The 8,763-nt window shown below is 45.3% G+C and overlaps 3 non-coding genes across 3 annotated transcripts; all 3 read right to left on the bottom strand.

Annotated features, from left to right (window-relative positions):
* Positions 1-5,177: 5,177 nt before the first annotated feature.
* trnav-cac (transfer RNA valine (anticodon CAC)) lies at positions 5,178-5,250 on the bottom strand. The gene has a single exon. It is a non-coding gene; the product is annotated as a tRNA-Val (tRNA).
* Positions 5,251-6,139: 889 nt separating this feature from the next.
* Positions 6,140-6,212, bottom strand: trnav-cac (transfer RNA valine (anticodon CAC)). The gene has a single exon. It is a non-coding gene; the product is annotated as a tRNA-Val (tRNA).
* Positions 6,213-7,154: 942 nt separating this feature from the next.
* On the bottom strand, positions 7,155-7,227 carry trnag-acc (transfer RNA glycine (anticodon ACC)). Its single transcript has one exon. It is a non-coding gene; the product is annotated as a tRNA-Gly (tRNA).
* Positions 7,228-8,763: the final 1,536 nt, after the last annotated feature.

Raw genomic sequence — 8,763 nt, forward strand, 5'->3', positions numbered from 1 at the left:
GGTATTTTGGACCGCGATACCGCGTAAAGAAATCCCTGACACAACTCTCACCGCTAGCTGACCACTCACGATCCAACATGTCAATACAGTGTATATAATTAGCAACGTGGACCCCGTTTTCTTGCCGGCATTCAAAATCAAAAAAGACATACCGTTGTGCGGCGGCTCCTTTTTAACCGGCTGAATAAAGCACTGGTGTTCGGACCCCGGGGTTAAATCAGCATTACAGATCCTGCATCTCGGCTCCAGACATTTGTGTGGTTTAACCTCATGAAAACGGTACTGGAGGCAACACTGCGGGCAATATTTAGTTTGATCACAATAACTCAGTTTTTTAACCCCCTCAGCAGCGGCCCTCTGTACCTTATGCTCGGAAAAACAGAACGCTGAGAGACAAATCCTTAAGCAATCTTTACATCGGATGGTAGGGGCCAAATCCTTATGACATTGCGGATTGAAACAGACGTTACAGTAACCGTCACAGTGGTGCTTAAGCTTATCATTGAAGGCCTTATAACACCAATGACAAACATACGAACAACCCAAAAAAGCCGTCAAACTCTTTATTCCAAAGTAATGACTATCACTTAGGAAGAGAAACAGTGTCTGTGTATGGGTTTCAGGATGTGTCTGAAATTTCACAAATACTTCCTTTACCTCACAACGGTACCACACAACAATTTTTAAAGACAACAACTCCTCAAACTTGGTGATGTCTGAAAAGGCAACCATCTGTTGAGAGTTTAAGCCGGCCCTCTGATGAAGCATTAAAGCCTCTTGCAGAGCTTGGGGTTCAGGCATGTCGGGGGTGAGTAGTTTTATTAAACTGTAAGCAAAACAGAGCTTATTGTCCCCACTGGAACTCACCACTAATTGCCTGAGCTTGGTCCTAATTATGTCGTTCTTCAAGCATTTCGACAGTCTTCTAAGCGCCCCACCCTCAGGGTTACGAACCACATTCATTACCAGAGACAGACTTTCATCAGCTAAGATGGCTGCGTTACTTTGAAATAACGCTTCGATTTTAGCCAGACATCTAAATTATCTCCACTCAGCATTACAGATAGGTTGCTAAACAAATCATCCCCTCTGAGTTCTAACTGTACAACATCTCGAGGTCTGACCCTTTCAGCAACCTGTTCAAGCATTTTCTGCAAGGCCTCGTGTATGTTGACAAATATTTCTGCATAATTGTCACAATTTAAAAGTTCTGCAAAATTAAAACGCTGAATCATTTCAAAATTGTTATAGGCCGGTCTATCTATAATCACGGGATCACTGGTACTCTTGGACACATCATCATTTTGAACAAAGCCTTCACCCCCTACATTCTCACAGAGCATGTCCTCCACAGCCTTATCAGTCTCAGAACCCTCCACATTCCGAACACCCCCACTGCTGACATCTACAAAACCCCCTTTTTGAGGAGGCTCATTTAAAGCCTGTAAAAGTCCTTCAAAGATATCCAACCGGTTAATGTCAAGACCCTCCTCTATAGTGATGGCTGCTTCTGCCGCCATCCTGTGTTCTAATTGTCTCAAATCATTTATAATAGGGGCAGAATTTGGTCGGGGTAGCTCCTCCAAAGCCTCCACCATTTCAAACAAATCGGGGTGAACTAGGGGGTGAGCCTCTATAAGCGCTACCGGTGGGAGGTGGTTATTTAGATCATTGACCATCTGTAACAGGTCGGGGTTCACCGGTAAGTCTGTTAATTCACATTCTATCGGTGGTAATTGGGGGTTATTTAAATCATTTATCATTTGTAATAGTTCCAGGTTCATTGGGACATCAGAGGAGTTCACAACAGGGCCGGGGATGTTCTCTCGGGAAGGTCTTTTTGGGGCCCTAGCTTGTTCATAATCCTTTAGTTTGTGAGTTCTTTTACCAAGTCAGGACATTTTTTAATTTATTTTTTATTTTTCCAACAACCCACAATAGTAAGGCGTTTTGTGTCTATTAAAACATTAAATACTGTACAATTCGTTAGTAAGGGTATTAATAAGGGTGTTTTGGCTCTCTATCACCAGGTTTTGCCCCACTAACACAAGTCTTTGATTTTGTAACAAAGTATGTAGCAACTCATGCCGACCTTCAGGAAGTAGCTCCGGGGGCTGGTGGCCTGGCTCAGCTTCAAAGGATGGTCGCTCCGGTAAATCTCGGTCGAAGGAGGCAGGGAGCGAGCGTATACTCATGGACGGAGACCAAGAAGGCCTTTGCGGTGACACCCTGGCCAAGCGCGGGGAACTGTTCCGCGTTTCTGTAGCCAAGAAATGGGTCTGGGGGAACGATGTTGAAACCAGGCCGTCGTCGGGTGGTGTGTCAGCCCTGACTGACGGCGACCCATGAGGTTGTTGGATGCCTCTATTTGTTCCGCCCGACAATGCGGCGGGCTGAATCTGGGGTGTTGAATTACCCCCAGAAGGCTGTGGCCTGAGTAGATGTTGGGGGGTCTCCAAGACCACCGTGGGGGATCCACTCGGTGATCTCACCGGGGAAGATGTTTGATCCCACTTAGACGGGGTAATTGTTCTCAATAGCTCATCCACAGAATGACTATCCCAAGAGTCTTGGGAAGAATAAAAATATACATTACATTTACATCTTTAAACGGCGACAAAAATCAAACTTAAAACAACATGTCCAGGACATTCAAAACCTTTAGCTTTTTTAGACCTTTGAAAATAGCCTTAGACATTCACTACAACGCAATATTATTTACAGACAATATATTTATTAGGACTTGATAATAAATGTAAAACAGAGAAGCCGCTGTAAATAAACTGTTTCTTAAATGTTTCTTTAAAAACTGTAATATTGTTAATAAAACACACACACACACAACAACATTTCATTTTTAAACGAACCTTCCAAGTGTAAACGATTCCTGATCCCGGGACGTCCTGTTTCACAAACGTTTTCACGATCTGTTTAAATATTAAATACAATGAACACCTTCAAGCCTTTTCCTACAACCACTTTAAAACAGAAGTATAATAGCGGGAGATAAGCCAAACAACTTACTAAACCCTTTCGGACGGCTTTACTTCCTAACCAGACGGTACGGCAATCGGTCATTTCTAAACACGTTCCCCAGAAACAAGCCTAGACCTGTCCGGACTTCTAAAGATCTTTCCCAGAACCCCCCGCCCTACAGGAAACGGTCACCCATCGCTTAAATATTAGCCCTCAACGGGCAAACAAAGCCCTTTTAAAAACATTAAAGTTTGAAAGATCTTACTTACCTCCACAGAATAATCGTTTCTTATGTTTTTCGGCTGGTTTAGCTTTTTGCACCGCTGTGAAGGTAAGAGACATGTTTAACCTTTAACCACACCGCTTTATAAAAAGCTTTAACCTCTTACAGGCTGCAGATATATACTCACAGCTATCAGATACCGGGGCTGACGGCCTTTCAGATTCTTGAAAGGTTACGGTTCTCGAAGGTAAAACGAAACAAGCCCTCGATGTGGAAGGCCTTTCGTTGTCTCGAACCACATTTCTTAATACTGTTAGACAGGATAATTTTTTTAAATTAACAAAACTGGACTCAAACATCTTACAGAATCGTTATACAAACAAACAGGGGTTTAGTTCTTACCCGGTCGGCAGACAGCCTGTCTAGGGATAACCACTTCTCTTGGTCGATCCTCGGAGACATTAATCACAGGCCTTTCGATAGTTTCTGTGTAATTAAAGAGACCGGCATTAATATATATCAAAACGTTTTCATAACTCTAATGAGCCGCTTCAAAACCACACACACCCATGCATAAGAACCCATGAGCGCAAACACAAAAATCTTACCGTCGTTGTTCCAGATGATCTCCTCAGCGTTGGGAATGAACTCCTGTTGACTGGCTGAAAAATAATTTTACAGAACTTAAAACAGATGTTATAGCCTTATTTACAATACATGCACACAACACGCTCTGAGTCAATGAAAATAATCTGAAGACTTGCCTAAAAACTCGTTTAAATCGAATCGCTGATGTTGTTTCCGGACATTGTTGATCTTTAGTCTTAAATCGAAAGGTAAGTATGAGTCTGTCGAGCTGAAGACCAGACCTTCATACTTATACTGATGGCCACATGCCGGATCTGCTTGTAAGGCATTGTTCTGGTCTGGCCTTTGTGCCGCCCTGTTACCAATTAACATATCAAAACCAACCAATAAAATGACACTGCATCAAATTTCAAATAGAAACCAAGATGGAGACGATCTCTCTCCTCTCTACTCTAAACTTTTATTAGAACCTTTTGGTCTCTCAAAAAAACATTTTTAAGCATCAAGACCTATAGTCAACAACCACTAAGAATATTTCAGGCCTTTATAAGCACTAATAAACAACCTGAGCCTAGAAAATAACTATAAAGATCTAAAATAACTAGCGCTTTTACAGTGATTTTTTTTTATTTTTATACCGATGCTTTGTTTGGTATTAAACAAGTCACAAACTACTCAGAACAGCGTTTATCCCCGCAAAAGAGATATTTGGGTTTATTTTACAAAGCTTATAAATTATATAGGTTAAAAGTATTCTGAATGTTTTGATATCACACGCCATACCAACTGTTGTCTTCTACACCTTACGGTAGCAACAAATCTAACTACTGCTTTACTTTAACAATAATAATGACGGCGACCACGATGACAACAAGAACAACAACAACAAGAACAACAACAACAACATCATCATCATCATCATCATCAGATTTTAATTAAAAGTGGCTACACCAGCGTTTACAATTTCAACCTGTCGACGGACGGACGCTCTGAGTGCATCGATTTCGGGACACTTCGGAAACTCTTTCAAAGGCAGGACGACCTGCGCTCTGACAGTGCCTGCGTTTAGCCCTACAAGGTGATGCTGAATGGCTTGTTCAAACGGCTGGTGGTCTTCCGTCACCACCAGACTATCAGAGCTATACTGCGCCTTCAACTACATAAGAGTAACAGCAATGTCGCCGATCCTGCTACGGTCGTATTGTAACAGCAACAACATGTATCGATTTTAAAAGTGTCAGTTCCAGTGCCTCGCAAAGCTACCCTTCTGCGATTGTTTGTTCTCAAGGTCAGGATTTCTTGCCACTCCGAGGAAGAGAAAACGACGGCCGGCCTTGGGGCAGAGAGATGGCGACGGGTAACACGGCACTGGCACGCGTGCACCGCGGGTTGTTTCCGCCCGGTTTCGAACCAGGGACCTTTCGCGTGTGAGGCGAACGTGATAGCCACTACACTACGGAAACCGACCCGTCCTGGTGTTTCAAATGGCTCCCATCGAAGCCGGCTGGTAAAACGCGCACAGGGGTTTCCCGTGGGCCAGCCTGTGAGATAAAGGTTTCTATTTTCACTGACCTATTTTGCATTGCTAAAGGGCACATCAGGACACTTTGGAAACTCTTTCAAAGGAAGAACGCCCTGAGCTATGACAAGACTTACACTTACCCTAACAAGGTGATGCTCAATGGCTTGTTCAAACAGCTGCTGCTCGTCTTGTGCCACCATCAGACAATCACAAAGCTATTGTGCCTTCTACACCTTACGGTAGCAACAAATCTAACTACTGCTTTACTTTAACAATAATAATGACGGCGACCACGACGACAACAAGAAAAACAAGAACAACAACAACAACAAGAACAAGAACAACAATATCATCATCATCATCATCAGATTTTAATTAAAAGTGGCTACACCAGCGTTTACAATTTCAACCTGTCGACGGACGGACGCTCTGAGTGCATCGATTTCGGGACACTTCGGAAACTCTTTCAAAGGCAGGACGACCTGCGCTCTGACAGTGCCTGCGTTTAGCCCTACAAGGTGATGCTGAATGGCTTGTTCAAACGGCTGGTGGTCTTCCGTCACCACCAGACTATCAGAGCTATACTGCGCCTTCAACTACATAAGAGTAACAGCAATGTCGCCGATCCTGCTACGGTCGTATTGTAACAGCAACAACATGTATCGATTTTAAAAGTGTCAGTTCCAGTGCCTCGCAAAGCTACCCTTCTGCGATTGTTTGTTCTCAAGGTCAGGATTTCTTGCCACTCCGAGGAAGAGAAAACGACGGCCGGCCTTGGGGCAGAGAGATGGCGACGGGTAACACGGCACTGGCACGCGTGCACCGCGGGTTGTTTCCGCCCGGTTTCGAACCAGGGACCTTTCGCGTGTGAGGCGAACGTGATAGCCACTACACTACGGAAACCGACCCGTCCTGGTGTTTCAAATGGCTCCCATCGAAGCCGGCTGGTAAAACGCGCACAGGGGTTTCCCGTGGGCCAGCCTGTGAGATAAAGGTTTCTATTTTCACTGACCTATTTTGCATTGCTAAAGGGCACATCAGGACACTTTGGAAACTCTTTCAAAGGAAGAACGCCCTGAGCTATGACAAGACTTACACTTACCCTAACAAGGTGATGCTCAATGGCTTGTTCAAACAGCTGCTGCTCGTCTTGTGCCACCATCAGACAATCACAAAGCTATTGTGCCTTCTACACCTTACGGTAGCAACAAATCTAACTACTGCTTTACTTTAACAATAATAATGACGGCGACCACGACGACAACAAGAAAAACAAGAACAACAACAACAACAAGAACAAGAACAACAATATCATCATCATCATCATCATATTTTAATTAAAAGTGGCTACACCAGCGTTTACAATTTCAACCTGTCGACGGACGGACGCTCTGAGTGCACCGATTTCGGGACACTTAGGATACTCTTTCAAAGGCAGGACGCCCTGCGCTCTGACAGTGCCTGCACTTAGCCCAACAAGGTGATGCTGAATGGCTTGTTCAAACGTCTGGTGGTCTTCCTTCACCACCAGACTATCAGAGCTATTGTGCCTTCTACACCTTACGGTAGCAACAAATCTAACTACTGCTTTACTTTAACAATAATAATGACGGCGACTACGACGACAACAAGAACAACAAGAACAACAACAACAACAACATCATCATCATCATCATCATCAGATTTTAATTAAAAGTGGCTACACCAGCGTTTACAATTTCAACCTGTCGACGGACGGACGCTCTGAGAGCACCGATTTCGGGCACTCCAATGAAGAAAAGCCACCCACCGCCTGCGGGGAACCACGAGGGCAAGCAGGACGAAAAGGGCCGGCCCAAAGCAGGCTATTTCCGCCCGGTCTCGAACCGGGGACCTTTCGCGCGGTAGGCGAATGTGATAACCGCTACACTACGGAAACTGACAACGCCGCCTCTTGCTTCAAACGGTTACCGTTGGAGCCTGCTGGTAAAACGGGCTCAGGCGTTTCAGGTCGGCTAGACTGTGAGATGGCGTCTGAAGTGCCGCGAAAGGATGCCATTTTCACAGACCTGTTTGGCATTGCTAAAGGGCACATCAGGACACTTCGGAAACTCTTTCAAAGGCAGGACGCCCTGCGCTCTGACAGTGCCTGCACTTAACCCAACAAGGTGATGCTGAATGGCTTGTTCAAACGGCTGGTGGTCTTCCGTCACCACCAGACTATGAGAGCTATACTGCGCCTTCAACTACATAAGAGTAGATAGTAGGGTTTTTTGGGCGCGGCCTATTTTGTTATGACGTATGCCCTAAGCTTATTAATATTCCTACGTCATAATTGGGGGGCGTGATTTTAGGTAGAGTTATTTCCTTAATTATTCCTACGTCATATCCGTCAGAAAGTGTGCACCCATAAAACCCTGAACAACAAGGCCACCCATAAATACCCCCACCCCTCTGAAGGCAACGCCCCGAAACTCTCCTCTCTATTTAAGAACCCGCGCTTCTATTAGGCAATACCTCTTTAATTCTCAGCTTCTGAAACATCCCGCTTCTTCAACATGTCCAGCGACATCAACATGAAACCCCGCAAGAAACAATCCCGGGCAAGGGTTCCTGTACTCACCAATTTGAAGATTGAACGCTCCTGGGTGTTGTTCTGGGGGGCTCGACGGGGTTACCGCTTTAAAAGGGATCCCAGCTATGTTGGAGTGGAGCTTCTTGCTTTGGGAGAGAAGGAGGGTACGTTGGAACCTTTTGAGACGGTAATTGAATACTCTTATGAGGACTGGTTGAAGGTGATGGCCTGGAGAGATCTGGGGCTTGTGGATAAGACTCTAGAAGGCTTGCAAGAGGGTCCAAGAGAATGCGAAATGGAGTCTCCGACTCAGGGTTTTGAAAGGTGTGAATGGGAAAGCTTGCAGAACTACGACAGACGACGTGTGGGGTTTTGGAGGGGGGTCTGACGGCTCAGGGGCTACTCTCTTCTAAGAGGGCGGTGTGTCGTGACGTAGTGAAGAGATAGGATAAAAGGTGCAACAATTCATTCATGGTTTAAAATTAAAGAGAATGTCTTACCCGAAAGCTGCGGACGTCGACAGGCTCTACAGGCCTCTTCAAACCCGGGATCACCCCTGGTTCTATTCCCCAGATTTTGTATACACTCTGGAACCCTTTGACTGTGGTTACTCTCCAAGACCTCAGACCCCGGTCCCTCAGGACGAAACAACATGCGGTGCGATGGATGTCCAAATGAGTCTCGGGGATCCCCAGCCTCTGGAGCTCATGGAGGGCCTCGATTTTGCCGAACTGTCTACCGTCTGTGTGTCTCAGGAGGGGGTCAGTCCAATGGATGGAGAAACACCCCACAAACCACCAGGCGACCCAATGAGCATCGGACTGTCCCGGGGGCGTGATGAAGACGCAGGATTTTTGCCCGGGGTATGTGACCAAGTAAGCAGAGTGGTTAAAAGCACCC

The sequence above is a fragment of the Amia ocellicauda genome (genome assembly GCF_036373705.1).
Source record: "Amia ocellicauda isolate fAmiCal2 chromosome 11 unlocalized genomic scaffold, fAmiCal2.hap1 SUPER_11_unloc_2, whole genome shotgun sequence".
NCBI lineage: Eukaryota > Metazoa > Chordata > Actinopteri > Amiiformes > Amiidae > Amia > Amia ocellicauda.